The 18,147-nt window shown below is 44.5% G+C and overlaps 1 long non-coding RNA gene across 2 annotated transcripts in view; it reads left to right on the forward strand.

Annotated features, from left to right (window-relative positions):
- LOC111861489 overlaps positions 1-18,147 on the forward strand; it is a 234,559-nt gene that overhangs the window by 44,741 nt on the left and 171,671 nt on the right. For both annotated transcript variants that reach the window (XR_002842247.2, XR_004512690.1), the window contains exon 2: positions 4,131-4,234. This is a non-coding gene — a long non-coding RNA (uncharacterized LOC111861489). The remainder of the gene's footprint in view (positions 1-4,130; positions 4,235-18,147) is intronic.

The raw sequence follows: 18,147 nt of genomic DNA on the forward strand, positions 1-18,147 counted from the left end.
TGTTATGTAACTAAGTGTTCTCGAAAGAAAAGAAACCAACCATTAAAACATTGATGACAGATCCATAACAAGACAAGGAACGGTACACGATAAAGTTTTGTAAAGCTATGGCATCCCTGTATCTACTTACCTGTGGATGATATATTTTGACTATAAACAACAATAACAACAACAGCAACAACAGACAGGAAGCAAAAATTGAAACTGCAGAAGGACCAAATAAGAAATGAAGAATTTGGGAAGAACTGAACATTTAAATGTAAATAATAAAATTCAGATGACAGTGGAAACATCAATTCCTACTAATGGAATACAGAAGAACATTAACATGGAACCCAAAAATAACACGAAACATAGGGCACCCACACTTAAGAAGGGGGGACCAGCATGCTCTTCAAGCCGAATGGCTAGACCAAGCATAGCCTAATCCATGAAGATGACGAAATGTTATGAGGGCTATTGTTTTGTTTATTGCTAGTGGGGTGGGACTGAGTCCCTTGTACTGCGGCCACTTCTGGCCTATTATACCAGTCTCAGATGATAGGTGAGGGTGATTGTGGAGCAATTGGTGGAATGAAGATTGGCAAGGGAAACCGAAGTACTCGGAGAAAACCTGCCCCAGCGCCACTTTGTCCACCACAAATCACGCTTGACCAGACCCGGGACCGAACCCGGGCCGCCGCGGTGGGAAGCGAGCGACTAACAGCTTGAGCTATGGCGCGGCCTTATTAGGACTAAGTATTTATCATGGAAGGGGGCATAAACAATATATATGACTTTTCTTCTGAAAACTTGAAGGGAAGAGACAACTGGGCAGAGCTATGCATAAATGGGTGGATAGTATTAAGATGTGAGAGCGGGAACTGGAGTGACGGGAACGGCGGCACGATCTGATCTGTAACAGGCCGTGGAGGTCCATGGCGTTGTGAGACGTCGAGGCTGTCAAATTTTTTAGACACTCGGCTCACAGATGGCCGTGAGGTTGTCATCCTTTCGCTCCGGCCGCTCTTTGCCTCCCAAGAAGATTCCTGGTACTCATTTCTGCTAGAGTCTGAGTCGACCCCGGGGTCATAGTGCGGCTGGAAGGATTAGGTAAACTGAAAAAAAATCCAATGACCTCGTGATTCGATCCCGCGACCTTCCGGTTTGTAGCATAGTGCCTCAACCAACTACGCTACCGCTTGCCCACACTGGTACCGGTTCCATATAAAAATGATGGAATTTTTTAATTAGCTGAGCAACTATCAGCTACTCAAATAGGACTTTGTTAGTTACAGTTGTAGTTAGGTAGCGAGATAGATGGCAAGGGCTGTTGTGTTGTAGTCTTGCTATCAGCATTTCGAAATGTAAGTAAACTAACGAATGGCTGGCATCTTATCTGGTAAGTCGTGCCTTGCTCGACTCGCGCCTGGATTCTTGCCTGGGTGACGCTTAATTGCGTGCTCTGTTATATGTTTCAATTGATTAGATCCACATCCAAATCGATACGTTGACAGCCCCTACAGTCACGCGATCACAGCCAAGTAAGGTATGTAAATGAAAGAACTGAACGTGTATTTCATCCTACGCCGGATTATTGATTTGTCTTGTTACACACTGCGAGGCCATGTCGGCTTGTACCTCTACGTTTAGAGACCGCCTCTGTGGGCTAGTGGTCAGAGTTCCCGGCTACAGATCCAGAGGTCCAGGTTTGATTCCCGGTGCTACCAGATTTTCTGAGAAGTAGTGGGTGTGGAACGGGGTCCACTCAGCCTCGTGATGATAATTGAGGAGCAATTTCAAGGAAATAGCGGTTTCGGTCTAGAAAACCGAAATTAATGGCCGTGGTGATTCGTTGCGCCGACCACTCGACACCCTCTATACGCTAAAGGTGGCACTAACTTCGCCGACAAGCGGCGGTCGCTCGGTCGGTATAGTTCGCTTGCGGACTCAAGCCATGGAGTTTTTTTCTTCTTGATGCCTAATGTTAACTCTCTGTCATAATGATTTCATCCTAAATGGAGAATGCTCTGTTCGGAGGGAAAATATTTTTTACATATACGTTTACAGAAGCCCAGTATGGGCAAGATTTCTGTCCTGTCCAAAGCGTCCAGATCGGCTGTGGGGCTCACCCAACCTCCTGTCCAATGGTTACGTGGGGCGATCTCCCGGGGGTAAAGCGGCAGCAGCGTGATGGTGACTACTCACCACCGTATAGTACCGAAGTCAAGAAGGGTCGGGCTATACCTCCACTCCTCCATATTCTGTAATGGCATAGTAAATTAAGTAAGTAAACGTATCCCTGTAACAGGCCGTGGAAGCCCATATGGTTGTGAGACGTTGAGGTTCCCACATTTTCTAGACAGTCGGCTCATAGATGGCGGTAAGGTTGTCAGCCCTACGCGCCGGCCCCCCTTTAGCCCCAGGAATAATCCTGGTGCTCATTTCTGTTAGAGGCTTAATCAACCCCAGGGCCATAGTAGGGCTGGAAGGATTAGGTCAATTGAAAAAAATTCAATGACCTCATCTGGACTTGAACCCGCGAACTTCCGGCTGGTAGCATAGTGCCTCAACCAACTAAGCTACCGCGTGCCCCCTCATGGCATAGTGCTTACTTAATTAAGCACAGAGATAAGTTTACTTTTTTACTGAGAATTTCTCTACTCTTCATTTGGATGGTCGGAATTCAATTGCTGTCGGGGCAGTGATCTTTATCTTGGCCACTGTTCTGAGATCGGCTCTGGGGCCCACCCAACTTCTTATCCTGTGGGACTCGTCTGTTCCCCCCGGAGGTTATACGGGTTGTGCTTGCCGTGCGGGGGGTAAGAATGTGAGGAGTTTTATAATGGAGCTTTATCCGTATTTACTAAAGGTTATTCGTATAAACGCCAATTAGCTGAGTGGGATGGGGTTCCCTCGACCAAACCATCTAAGGAAAAACTATTTTTATGCATGCATATGTGACGAGGAGGGTTGTCCAACTTCACATTCAGGAATTCCCGCCATACAAGTGTTTTGAGGTGCAGCACAAATTTCTCTTCAGCTTAGTGGTCAATTGCAACCGTTTCCGCATAAAACTACTACTCAAGATGTGACATGGAGAGAGGATAGTGCTAGCTTGGAAGCAGTCAGAAGTGCTGTGTTTCAGCTGCTGAAGGCAGATACTGCCAAGCCAGAAGATGTTTTGGGCATTGCGTGCTTCTAGAGTGCTTGCACATGCAGTTCTATTTTCAAGAGATGCAAACGTTAACAGTGTGAGTGGGAGCGCCAGAAGTTATTACTTGAGATAATTTAGGATTCTTGTGCTCTAAAGCAGTGAAAGTATACACGAAAAGGCTGAACCTTGCGAATTATCTACGGTGGTCTGATGACAAGAGAGTCACAGGGCGAGAGTTTAGTTTAGTTCAGTTTATGTAGGATTTGAGGTTCCCACAGCAGTGGTTATGAAGAGCACTCTCTTCTTAGATATAACGCCGTGTAGTCCGTTGGAAGTCAGACGGACGTTTCGGAGGAGCATATAGCCTCCATCTGTGGGGTCGAGTAGGCGACATTGTTCCTCCGAAACGTCGATTGACTTTCAATGAACAACACGACGTTATATCGCAGAAGCTGGTACTCTTTGTTCAGTTTAGGCGACATGGTCCCCCAAAACGTCGGTGAACGTTCAACGGACTACACGGCGTTATATCCCAGAAGATAGACCTCTTCGAGAGTTTAGTTTATCGCGATATTACTGCAATTTTATATGAGAATAACTAAAGGAAGTTACAAGGAACTAGGTGTTCGTCGAGTAAGAACTGCAAATTGAGTGACTCAATTGGAAGAAGGTCCCTGGATTGAGTACCATAGTAACACTCCAGAAATGTCTCACAGTGTTTTCATTCCCGCGTGATGTTCCCGTATTATCTCTGTATCTTGTGATTTTCCGTTCATAATCACCATACACTTAACTGCGTTACACTGTAATATGAGAAATATAAGGTTCAGAACTGATACTACCGAAGTCAGTCATTTGACAGAAATTAAGTCAGCCTCATCCATTTCCCATCCTCACAAAACACCTCTCTCTGTCTCCAAGATCCACATTACAAAAACATTTCCGTGGCCTGTAGTCCGCAAGGTTGTAATTTTGTAACAATATTTGTTGTCAGGCGATTTCCGCAAGTTCCTTCTGGAGACGGCTCAGTTGCTGGAACCTGCTTCAGTTTTCTCTGCCGGTCGTTGTGATGCCACTCCTCCATTTCAGCTGTCGCAGGTATTGAATTGAATTGAATTTATTTACATTCTATAAATCCTAAGCAGGTTAGTACCTATGTACTATTGGCTCGGCCAGCTAATAGCCTATAATATTTCGAAACTCTGTCAGCAGGATTTCATCTGGGGCGATGCCTGTATAATAGGCCCAAACACGAAAGAAAGAGTTGAGAATATTCCACGTAGAGCTTCTCCCCCCCCCCTCCTCTGAAGACCAACGAGAAAATTCAATGACCAGTGACGAACCATTAGAAAAACGACTGCAGTAATTAATGTGCCTTGAGTTCAAGTAGAAGGTACAAGGTAAAATTAACCCTAGGCTTTAATTGATTGAGCACTACGCCATGAAGACGCATGGGATAGCGGAGGTATAGCTCCACCTTTCTTATCCTTGGCACTGGATGGCGGTGAAGGGGCCAGCTTCAAACTTCTGCTGCTTTAGCCCCAGGGAAACAGCCCATGGTACCCACTGTATAAGAGACTGGGTGGTCCCAGAGTCTATCTGGACGTTGTGAAGAAAATATCTTGCCCCTGCCAGAAATCGAACCCCGTCTTCTCGGCAGTCCAGCCCGAAGACTACTGGGTATACCGACGCCATCGCTTGCACATTGCAGAATTTTAATTAGATCCCATACCTTCAGTCCAAGCGGGGTGCCGGGATAGCGTAGTCGGTATAGCGACTGGCCACGGGCTGGACGACCGGGGGTCGGAATTCGAGTACCTGTAAGGTCATGAATTTTCTCTTCTCCACGTCGTCCAGATCGGCTCTCGGGCCCAACCAACCTCCTATCCAATGGGTACCGGGGACTCTTTCGCCGGGGGTGAAGCGGCCGGGCCGTGAAGCTGACCACTGACCTCCAAGTAGTGCCGAGGTCAAGAAAACGTGGGTCTATACATCCACTCCCACGCACGTTTTCATGGCGTAGTGCTTAATTAGTTAAGCATAGGAACAACTTTATCTTTTTACCTTTACCTTAAGTCCAAGTATGATATTTAATTACTCGTACGGTTCGGCAATGTGCAAAAGAGAGTAAAATATATACAGAATTTCAAATCCCATGACAATGAGCGACCTGCGGACTGCATGCAGTACAGTCAATTCCAGGTACTTCCCATCGGCCTGTGTATGTCAAATATAGCCCTACATCATACCCAATAAATCAGCCATTGCATAATAGTTGTAGAGCATCAGTAGTCTCTGAACTTGCAACGTTTTCCAGGTCTTCTGAGAGCTCTGAGCTATTTCAGACATTCTGTATAAATTAAGTGAAGTCGCCTGCAATACAACATGGCAACACCGGGAGCTACCGATTGTCTTGGGTGACCAGACGTAGACAGACTACAGAACTGAAATGGGCGGCAAACCGAACAGCAGATGTCGTGTGGGAAACTGGTTTTGGAACTTTTCTCTCTCTCTCTCTCTCTCTCTCTCCTTTTGAACTTAGAATTATTTTCGAGCGATGGGCAGGTGTCTGGATTGTGGCGGCCGGGCGGAAGCGTGTACGTTATGTTGGCGGGCTCTGTGATCAGATGGCAGCAGAGAAAGGAAGAGTTCATTCTTGCGCAGCGCTTTGACCTGCTGCTGTTATAAGTATATTCCCGGGATCGACTCGTGCCGCCGTGGGTTGACATTGGTCGGCCGCCAGTCGAGGTTCAGACGTCACTCACTTCTTTCCCCTTTCAGGCTATTTTACCAGAAGGGAGAAACTGTGTTAGCCTGAAGAAAACCGTCTTCTGGGACGTGGCGCCGTGTAGAAATACGCGAACGAACCAGCTAGAGCGGATTTCTTCTTGTCTTCTACCCTGAAGATGGAGGCGATACGTTCCTCCGAAACGTCGGTTAACACAATTTCTACACGGCGCCACATCCCAGAAGACGGCTTTCATCACCGCCGTGAAAACCTCAAATCTTGCACTGTGTTAGCCTGTTTGATGGGCCACCTTTTTATCTACTGTGCCCTGATGATTTTGACTACAGCTGTATTTAGGGGTTACTCTACTAGGGGGCTGTCTTTAGTCTACTTTCCTTATTTTGAAAAAATAAAAGTAGGCTTATGCGATCACAGTGATGTCTGTGTGTCTGTGTATTCCCCCTAACAACTTTTGAATGGCTGAACCAGTTTTTATGAAGATTGGTATGTATAGCGTGGCACCTGAGCCCACCTCAGCGGCATAATTCATAAATCATTCCCATCAATCTGTGTGTCTATGTGTGTATCCCTGTGTCGTTTTTAGGCAACGGTTCGGTAAAAACGTTACAGCGGCAACGGATACATACGCAACAGTAGAAGAATTGTTGGACATGTTTTCTGTGCGGTCCTTGTCTTATCAAAGAAACGTAAGGGGTTAGTTCTTCCCAAAACTTTTTTTTTAATTTGTGCTACATCAATAAAAGAAAATAGAGTTAGAAGTGCCATAATAAGTTCTTAAGTAATTGGATTCGAATTGGTTTTGTACCAAAGTATACGGGATTTTGTAAATGGTGACAATATAATTTTTTTCTTTCTTGGGGGTTTGCATTCTAAGGATTCATTAATACAGTGTCTGAATAGCGTGAACTTGTAGCGAACAAATGGGGTCTGTTTATCAGATCTGTTACAGATGGAGGGGTCGTAGACCGAGGAAATTAAGAGTTTTCACTCGAAGTGAAAGTTGCAGCAAGGCTGCCGTAACCCGTTCGGTGTTCTCCACAGAGCTTGATGTGCTGCGACACTGTAAGACATCATACAAAAATAAAACAAAGCCAAAGTTTTCCCTGCCCTGATTAAATACAAACCAAGAAGACTTATGCTTAACTTAGCGGCCTCCGTAGTCTAGGGGTAACGTTCCAACCTCATGAATCAAGGTACGCGGGTTCAAACCCGGCGGAGGTCGTGGAATTTTTAAGGGCGGAAAAATTCAGAGAACAAGTCCTCCGGGAGGGACTTTAAGCCGTGGGTCCCCTGTCGTAGATTTACGGCACGTAAAAGATCCTCATGTAGTTTCCAATGCCTCTGGTAGATGGGGGAAATATCAGGTACCGAGGGCCGACCTCGTTGGCTGAACGGGGCTGATAGCACGCACCAGTACCGATAGGGTATGGAGACAGTAGAAATTAAAGGGGGACGCACAATGGACCAATAACTGGTCTAAGTGCATGGGAAACCCACCCCCTCTAATAATAATAATAATAATAATAATAATAATATGCTTAACTTCAGCACTAGAAAAGGTGAGTGGTTAGGTTCGCTTCCCAGTCGCATTACCCCCAGGGTACCCATTAGGTAAGGGCTGGGTGGGTCCCAGAACCGAACTGGACGTTCTGGAGGAAAGAGGATTATTTTGTTGCTGTCGGAAATTGAACCTCGATTCCTTGGCTGTCCGGCCTGCGGCCCAGTCTCTATTCCGGCTCCTCATATGGAAATTTATATTCCCAAGTTAGCAGAACAAAACAGATTTCTTGAAACTGTAAAATGGCAGTGAAATGCAAAATAATGAAGCATTTCTTAGACATATACGTCTTTTTGATATAATTTTCCACTTATTTATGCAACACCATGAACTGTGGGGCTTCTGCGCAGTGCTCATGTTGGTGTGCTTAGTTATTGTCATATCTGCATATGTATTTGCATGGCTTCTGAAGGAAGTGGTCGTACAGGGTGAAAAATCAGCAGACATCACGAGTTTGATTAAGTTACTGGTTTATGTAAGTAAAGCTATCCCTGTAACAGGCAGTGGAGGCCCATAGGGTTGTGAGATGTTGAGGCTCCCACATTTTCTAGAAAATCGGCTCATAGTTGGCGGCAAGGTTGTCAGCCTTACGCACTGGCCGCCCTTTACCCCCAGGAATATTCCTGGTGCTCATTTCTCTTAGAGTCGACCCCAAGGCCTAGTGCAGCTGGAAGGATTAGGTCAATTGAAAAAAATCCAGTGACCTCATCGGGACTTGAACCCGCGACCTTCTGGCTTGTAGCATAGTGCCTCAACCAACTGCGCTACCGCGTGCCCCCACTGGTTTATTTAACGACTTTTTTTTAGATACATTGGTTGTAGTGTGGAATGTTTCGATAATCGTGGAGGATGCCCTGTAAGGAATGCGGAAGAGATTGTGACCTATGTTAAGGTCCTGTGTGCACATTTCCCTGACCGATGTTTAAATTCAGGAAATCTCCGCTAGAAGTAGGAGTGCTAAGGCTCGACCGTGGCGTGAAGTTTTCCTTGTTAAAAAAATAAAGGATCTAGTGCTCTTGGGTACTGAAATCTGTTTTCTTTTGGTGTGTGTGTGTGGGGGGGGGGTAAAATATACCATGTAACCTAACACATGAATGAGCTTGTACATATCATAGAAACAGTATCAAGCCAAAGCAATGACCTTATACGTAATGTACCACCTGGATTATTGCCAATGACGCATTTTCTATTTTACGTGTAGGCAGTACTGCTCTAAACTAACAGCAGGCACAAGATCATTAAACTATTGACAATATAAACATCTTGCTTTTCGTAAAAATTGACTCATGTCCTGTATAACTTCATGTTTTGTATGCCCCTTAAATGTACTAGGTCGTGATGTACTGCCTCTTCATTTGTTGTATCCAAGTAAGAGCATATCAACAGAAGTCAACGCATGTCGTCCGTCCGTAGCAGTCAAGCTTAAGTTGGGACTCCGTAACAGAAGAGCAGTCTGTGAAGAACACGTTCTAAATTAGTGCCACTGCATCACCAAACGTCCGCAGGCGGTTCTAAATCTGTACTCAATGAGTGCATTGCCAAGAAAGCGCAGGAAGCCACTGACCATGGCAGAAATTGGCACTGAAGTAAGCCATATATAGATTGATCAAGGAGCTTTAGTGAAATTATGTCTCATTGTTTCGTACCTTACTTAGGAGTAAGAATTTTTTTTTTACCTTGGAACTCTGCGGAGTTGTCTTGTCTGACGGACAGTAGGATGACGTACGGATAGGTCCACAGGACGTCATATTGCACCAGGCATAAAAAGTGCAATATTTTCTTTATTCTTCTCATCGAAATTATTAATGCTCGTCCAATGGTCCAATATATATGAAAAAAAAATCTAGCTGGAAACCAACAGTCACTGAATGAATCAAGAAATTACTCATCTCTTATGGAACCCGAATGGTTATTATCGTGTTCCCAGTATTAGACCCTAATTCGCTTAGTGGGGGGTGGAGTCCAACTGGGTCCACTTGCCACGGCGGCCACTGATTGCCTTATTTGTAGCCTGTCCCGGGTTATCATGATGATGGAGAATTTGGTAGAATGAAGATGGGCAGGGGAAACCGAAATACTCGGAGAATACCCGCCCAAGCGCCACTTTGTCCCCCACAAATGCCACTTGACCAGACCCGGGATTGAACGCGGGCCGCCGCGGTGGGAAGCCAGCGACTAACCGCTTGAGCTTTGGCGCGGCCTAACATTTATTTAAGTATTGTGCTTCTAGCTGTGCCAACATCTTCCAAGTCGTCTCTTCCCTTCAGGATTTCGAACTAAGTAAGATTCTGCATGAATATATCTCATCTCTTCCATGTGTGTTTCGTGTCCTGTCGACTTTTTTACCAGTTCCTACCTCATTCGGTCTCAATTTATGTCATTCTTGGCGTTTATTAGGGTACAGGGGAGCCGGGATAGCGCAATCGGGGGCTCTTTCCCCGGGGGTAAAGCGGCTGGGACGAGAAGCTGACCAGTCGCCTCCAACTAGTGCCGAGGTCAAGAAAACGTGAGTCTATACGTTACGCCCCCACACGCCTTCACGGAGTAGTGCTTAATTTGTTAAATACATGAACAACTTTGCCGTTTTTTACCAGTGCAGAGAAAATTGCCGGATAGGTAGGGGTTTGCACCAGGTTCACTCGGGGCGTCTGTAACAGGTACGGAGGTTCGTTCGTGAGAAGTTAGAACGGAGAGAGTTGGTTCTCATACAAATCGCAGTAGTTTGTCATATACTGAATGGGAGCAGTGTTATACCTTCGGAAAGTCACGTTATTGTTGGTGTTGAAAATTACGTTTAATGAAATTCATTCTTCTGAAATTTGGATTTTCCAGAAGTTTAATCTGTTTGACACTATGAATAATGGTAAACGTTCTAAAGTTAAAGGTGTGGCGTGAACAGTATTGTATTCACTGCTGATAATCAGACTTCTGCCACTCCAACTCAGAACTGTGATCAGACTATGTATAAATTTCCGTTCCGGTTTTTAACGTTCAAACTTAAGAAATGAAATCTTATGGGCTCATTTGCAACAATTTCGATATGCTTTGACATGGATATCTCGATCCAAGTACAGTGCTACTATAAATAATTCATTCGTTTTTAAAACCCTATATTTTCCAAAGTATTACACGTACAGATATGATTGATATATAAAAAGAACCGTAAAATCACCCAGTTTGTATTATGTGCCCCAGTTGGCAGCAAAAATTCAGTGCCTTTACAAAATGGCGACAAAGCAAGAAAAGAGTTTTTGTTTGTTGAAATATGCGAGATGTTCGTCTATTATAGCAGTGCAACGCGCATTTAAAAGACAATACGGAAAAGAACACTAGTTGTCTGTGTAAACGGAAAAACACATCGGCATCGCTGGATTTGGCGTGTTGGTGAGGATGACGTAGCTCTGTGCACTTGGCCCCCCCAGATCACCTGATATAACGCCTTGTGACTTCTTCCTTTGGGGGTACATTAAGGATCGTGTTTACGTACCCCCACTGCCAAGAACACTAGTAGAGCTGAGGGAACGCATCGATGCTGCAGTGATGACCGTTGACAGGATGATGCTACAAAATGTGTGGAACGAGCTCGACTACCGCCTGGACGTGTGTCGTGTGACCCAAGGGACACATAGAACATTTGTAGAGTGTGAAGAAAACTTGGTTAGATTACGGTTCTTTTTATATATCAATCATATTTGTACGTCTATTGCTTTGGAAAATATAGCGTTTTAAAAACGAATGAATCATTTATAGTAGCTCTGTATTACGTCCTCTGTACTTCTTGTCCTCACGAAGATAAGCTGCTAATAATAAACGACATAGGATAGCCAACGAAGATGAGGGCGTTCAGACCCAGAAGTACAATACAACTTAAAAAAAACTATGAAGAGCGAAATGCCGCTACACGATGACTGCACACTAATCTCCGCATTTTCTGAACAAAAGAATTCCCGGTGGCCTTTTTAAAGAAGGAGAGTGTCCCTGGAGTCGAACCCTAGGTTAGTGTCCCTTTAGACGGGCACACCTCATTGGTATTGATTTGACTTCACTACTAGTATTAGGTAGCCAATCACAGTGGCCGTGCGGTCTGAGTCATGTGTCTTTGCTCGTTCGAAAGCTGAGATCGTGGGTTCGAATCCCACTCAAGGCTGAATGTCTTTGTGCATTTATTCTGTTTGTGTTATTCTGCGTGTAGATAGCGGCCTTGCGACGCGCTGATCCCCCATCCAAGGAGTCTTACCGTGTATAGGTCAAGAAACTGAGAAACCAGCCAAGGTCCAACAAAGGGCTGTAGAGCCATAGATGGATAGAATTTGGCGAAGAGTGCAAATTACGGAATAGAGAAAAGCAACGAAAAGCATGGCAGTTATTCTAGACCTTATAGAGTACAGAACCAAGAACCTTCTGAATGTAAGAAAGAGATTTGTAGGAGCTTTCTACGGGAGGAATGTTCACCTGTCATCTCGCAGGTTACCCGGTAACGGAGAAGACAAAAGCTGCAAGTGGAGTGTCCGTGTACTGCAGTGTTGTGCGCATGAAAACAAAGAAACCACTCTTACACTGAAAGTAGGCTACGCTGTGTTCACGATCACGGAATACCTGTGACGTCACGCTGTTATCGAAAGCTACGGTGGCAGTTAACCTAGTCAATTGTGTGTTCTTACATGCAGCACTGTTTGAAATCAGATGCCAGTAGTTTTGTTCATGGCCTCGGATTTGTGACTTCCTGGGCAGCAGATCGCCTGCAGTTTCTTGCAGTTTCTTCCGACACTTCGTAGCGACTGCTGTGGTTGAGTGGCTAGTGGACCTCGGCCAGGGGACGCACTATCCTGCCTGAGGATGTCGTTGTTTCCTTTGGTCTGCCAAAGACAAGTATGAGACAGTGCCTTAAAATAAACCATGCATGCATCGTTCCACGTCTTCTTTAATTCATCATTGACAGTTATCCTGTCGCTTGCTGTTGTATATTCAGTGCGACGCAAGAGACGTCATTGAGTAACTTACGACGGATAAATGTAACCAATTTAGAGTCGATCAGTCCCAGGGTTTCGTAAATAATGGCCACTATTTTTCAATGTTAAGTAACCATCGCAGTTGTAACAGCGTCATTAATAACCTGCTGTCAGATGTATCTTCACCGTCGTCTTCGTTGAATTCAGCACTATAATTTTTATCTGAGTTAGGGTCTTGATAAGACCGCCTCTGTGGTCAGTGGTCAGAGTTCCTCGTTACATATCCAGAGGTCCGGGTTCGATTTCCGACGCTACTAGATTTTCTGAGAAGTAGTGGGTCTGGAACGGGATCCACTTAGCCACGTGAGGATAATTGATGAGCTATATAAAGGAAATAGCGGCTCCGGTCTAGAAAACCGAAATTAACGGCCGTGGGGATCCGTTGCGCTGACCACGTGACACTCTCTATCCGCTGAAGTTTGCACTACTTTCGCTGACAAGCGGCGGTCGCTCGGTCGGAATAGTTCGCTTGCGGACTGTAGGCCACGAGTTTGTTTTTGTTTGTATGATCAAATTAATCGATCCTCCGGCAAGAGCTTTCACACAGTATGTTCTCAAGGTAATGACCGACAAATGTACATGGACTTGTGAGCTTCAGCTCCCAGTTGGCTCTACGTGTAACTATCATATCCTCTTAACTTATTCCGTTTCCTGGGTTTCTGTGCAGATAGAACTAGTTACCACCTGACTACCACGTACTGCCTAGTGATGATTTGTCTTCGCGATCGCAGCTAAAGGCTAGATTGTTGCTTTTTTGGAGGCCGGAAGGCAGGCCGAAGAGACACGCGAAAAGACTATATATTGGCTGACTTTAAAAGCTATTAATCAATTATCACTTATTCGCAGTGATTAAGTGTGTTTCACAGTTGGACAAAAGCCACAATAATTACATTATTAATATTTAATTCGGATAAGATATCCGAAATTGTGATCAGTGCTCTGAGGGTGTTACAGCATGTATTAAGCCGAAATTTGGAGTGGATTCCACTTGAAATTCTCATACCCAGTTGCAGATATAGTGAATGATGTGGGATTGAAAATAAACAGATTACTGCTCCTTTTATTAGTAGTCCAGTCTAAATATACAGCGTCATCGAAACAGAAGGGTGGGATTATAAAAACATATTGACATGATTCAAGCGTTAAATTGCTGAGAAATGTCCGAAGTTTTTGTCTTGCCTTAGTATGTTTCGATATGTGCTCCATTTGTCGCTCGGCGACATCAAGATAGAATTCGATCTCGTGGCGAAGTCCGCTGAATCATATCTGGAGTCACCATTGTGATGGCTGCTATGATCCTGTCCCGTAGGTGCCGCAGCCGGCCTTAGGTCATAATTTGCCTACCTCTGGCGTTGCGTAAGATAGTGTAGGGAGGGAAGTCCAATAGCCGATGAACTATGTACCGTCCTTCAGAAAACAGAAATTTCTGTCATTTCCTCATCATGTTGTGCAATGCTTATCTTTCTGTGGCCTCGTGAGACATTTGCGTCTCAAACAAAACCAGCAGGCCTATGTACATCTTGTTGGAAACACACGATAAGGAATGAAACGTGTCTGCTGGAGGAAGTGAGGATGCTGCTGTCTCACTGATCTAGTTCCAGGGCCGTGCCTTATTGAAAGCAAAACAAATTAAGGGTCGTTAATATGGGCGGGCTTTGTGGACACGGGTTCGATAAAAGGTTGGTAATTTCTTGATAATACTGAGGCCACTGACAGTTGTTCCAAGGATGGAGGGGATAGCGGTACTCAAAGCGTTGTCCTTCTACTGCCTATCTGGCAACCGTCCAGTCCAAGCACTTGTCGCTTGAAAAGGTAGCGAAAGTTATTATTTCCTGTACCAAGATTCGTGTGAGAAGATGACTGGACAGCTGGAAGGGAACATATGGAGTTACTGTGGAGTGAGAAAAATAGCAGCGGAATCTTTCCGTTGCCTCACTATAGCCGTGCGACTCTTCAATTCTCAAGAATTTTGGTCCACTGCGTGAATTTAAACCTTGTGAAAACTGGAATAAAGAACATTCTGTTGGAGTAAGTTTGAAGTAGGCCGCGCCATAGCTCAAGCGGTTGGTCGCCGGCTTCCCACCGTGGCGGCCCGGTTTCGATCCCCGGTCTGGTCAAGTGGGATTTGTGGTGGACAAAGTGGCGCTGGGGCAGGTTTTCTCCGAGTACTTCGGTTTCCCATGCCAATCTTCATTCCACCAATTGCTCCACAATCACCTTCACCTATCATCTGGGGCTGATACAGTAAGCCAGAAGTGGCCGCAGTACAAGGGACTTAGTCCCACCCCAGTAGCAATAAAAAAGTTTGTAGTAGTAGTAGTAGTAGTAACAGCAGCAGGTGGTGGTAGTGGTGGTGGTGATGGCAAAGATGATGACAATAACAAGAAGAAAAGCGATACTGTTTACCACGTTGACTGATACATACGAAAGCAAAATTCATCACGTTTCTCTTAAATGATGCCTCGGTTCTAAAATGTGCACAGTACATAACATATGCAACCGTAGGTATCTTGTAGATCAGTGGAAATAAAAATAAAGGATGTATAAATAAGTAAACCTAGGCAACTAAGTAACAAGCAGTCATACAAAGAAACATATGAACAAGAAATATCTATCAGTACGGAAGGGCGCCCGGCTTCTGTGAATCTACAAGCGACAGACCGACGCAAGAATTTAAGAGTACTTCCCGCATTACGCTTCTGTTACTGCCAAGCGTAGCAATCGATTGAAATTTGTCGACGTATTCAATACGTCATCATTCTCCGAAACTGTAGTAATTGACATGTTGTCAAGTTTCTGCGAATACTGCGCATTGCACTGTGTTTTACGTAACACGTGTCGATTGTACGTGGAGTGCGGAAAATTACATCATATGGGCATTGCAATTACCGAAGAAGCGGGACTAACTACACTTGAGCCAAACTGGGCCCATTCCACTGTTTTTTATTTTTCAATTAAGAACAAGTAAGGGTGACGTGGTTGATTTAATATCAGGTCGAAACTGATTGCTATAAATTGCACCTTATTTGTGAGATATACGGAATATTTCATACCTTTTTAATTCAAACCAAATGTTATGAGGAATTATGTCTCATAGTTTGCGAACAGCAGGGATCCATAATAGGCACCATCGCACAGCAAACAAAAACATTCCAAGTAGCATGGAGTTAGTGGCACGGATTGAAAATGCGAGTTTCACGCGATTTTTTTTCTATACACAGATCGAAAATTTGACAGTAGGGAACTGAAAACGTATAGCGATATCTACACGTGTATAATAGAATGTATGTCTGTACGTTTGACCGCCTCTGTCGTCTAGTGGTCAGTGTTCCTACCTACAGTTCCAGAGGTCCCGGGTTAGACTTCCGTCGCTACCAGATTTTCTGAAAAGTAGTGGGTCTCGAGCGGGGTCCACTCCGCCTCGTGAGCTGTTTCAAGGGAATAGCGGCTCCGGTCTACTCCGTGGCCTGTACCCCGCAAGCGAACTATTGGCCACGGAGTATGTTTTTTGCTTGCTTGTTAGTCTGTACGTTTATTTTGAGAACACTGTGAAGAAATGGTGACCTAGCGCACATACAAACGGCCATAAACATAGTCCCACTTCCAGAAACTGACGATATGAAATTTAATCAACAGAATTTACAGAAGGAAAGCTTCTTTTTTTTTTAGTAGAAGCTGCATGATTTCACATATTAGAAACTGCGACATGGCATGTATCCAAAGATGTAAGATGTTTGGATTAAATAGGCTTATATGTCATTTACTTGCATGGTTTAGATGTAATTCCAGTTGCTTTTAAATGTTGCGCAGTGCACCGGAACAGGTAGGCAATCCAGCAATTCCCAGCAGTACAGGTATCAGCTATTTTTACATTACTGCGGAACATGGATAAGCTCAGCATATTTAAATGTTGTTGTACACTGACATTTCGTAACCGTGAAAGTTCTAAATCGAAGTTCTACTTAAAACTTAATGCCAGCTTCTTGCTTCTTCACGATAAAAATTTCGGATGCATATTTTCTTTATAAATTCAGTTGAAGTGACATATTGTGTATGAGGCAAAAGAAGAAAAAAAGCGGTCGTGGTGTTTCATTTTTTGTAAATATCGTTAGAGTATATTTAATCGTTCTGTTTTGTTTTCCTGATGAAATGAGCCGAAACTCATTCCAGAATAAAGCAAACAAACTCCGTGGCCTGTAGTCCGCAAGCGAACTATAGCGACCGCCGCTTGTCGGCGAAGTTAGTGCCAACTTTAGCAGCTAGAGGGTGTCGCGTGTTCAGCGCAACGGATTCACACGGCCATGTCCTTGGTTCTGTATTTTGTTTGTGTGAGTTATGTTTCTTTGTAATTGGCCTTTGTGTCGTTAAGCTAGCAAGTACATAAACAAGAATTGAATTGACTTATTCCGGCGCTATTATTATTATCATTATCATCATCAGCAGCAGCATTGCTTAGTTTTGGATCGTTTAGAACACTTCATTCCAGACATTTCGAGGCTTTGCAAGTATTTCTTATGAACGTTTTCAAAAAAAGAAATAATTGTGGAAAGTTATGTCTTACTGAGATATAACGCCATGTAGTCCGTTGAGAGTCAATCGACGTTTCGGAGGAACATGTCGCCTCCATCTAAAGGGTCAGTGAATAAGCAAAGCAAGAAAGCTGCGTGACGGAAGCTGGTTTCTTCCTCGGCATAGTCTTCGGCTTTGCTTGCTACCTGCTTCCCCCTGGTTGCCTGCTTGGCTTATACTTGAACCCCGAATATGAATGCGATTTGTTCCTCCGAAACGTCGACTGACGGGCGTTGTGTGCGAGAAGGTAGAACTCTTCAAGCCACCGCTTTGAGAACCTCAAATCCTGCAGAAGTAATTGTCCTTCTGTTATCCTGGGCTGCTAGTGATTTGCCTGCAAGCAAAGTTAGAGGATAGTGTAAGCCAGTAAGCTCTAGTTCCTCAGCTAGGCGTCGCATTGCAGCAAATGTCAATATTTAGAATTTTGGACTTTTCTTTAGTAATCTTGTCTCCCCTGAATACGCTTTTTCCGTTTTCGAGTATATTTAGTTTGTTTAGTCGTTCTACCTTCTTACTGTGATTGTAATTTGTTATATACCTGTTGATCTGTAATTTTGGACCGTGATGTTTCTCCAATTTTTGTGACCTGCTTTATGTTGGTGTCTTGCTTGGCTTATTCTGCGGCCCTGAAGATGGAGGCGAACTGTTCCTCCGAAGAGCAGAGGTGTTCCGCGCAGCACAGACGGACAAAAGCGGTGAAACTAATGGGAGTTTATCCATTTATGTGAGAAGCACATTGCAAACAGCACTTACTAACATATACAGTTCCATATATACATATATGAATTATGTCGCCGTCAACACAACAGATACTCAGTTTTATCTTCGATCTTTATAGTGCTACATGTTTCGGTCACATAAGGCCAACATCAGGCACTGAAGGATCCATATCGGTATACGTATTCCTGTGTACAACTGCCTGATGTTGGCCTTATGTGACCGAAACATGTAGCAGTATAAAGATCGAAAATAAAACTGAGTATTTGTTGTGTTGACGGTGACATAATTCCTAAGGCCGCGCCATAGCTCAAGCGGTTAGTCACTGGCTTCCCACCGAGGCGGCCCGGGTTCGATCCCGGGTCTGGTCAAGTGGGATTTGTGGTGGACAAAGTGGCGCTGGGGCGGG

This window comes from Cryptotermes secundus, unplaced genomic scaffold, assembly GCF_002891405.2.
Source record: "Cryptotermes secundus unplaced genomic scaffold, Csec_1.0 scaffold793, whole genome shotgun sequence".
NCBI lineage: Eukaryota > Metazoa > Arthropoda > Insecta > Blattodea > Kalotermitidae > Cryptotermes > Cryptotermes secundus.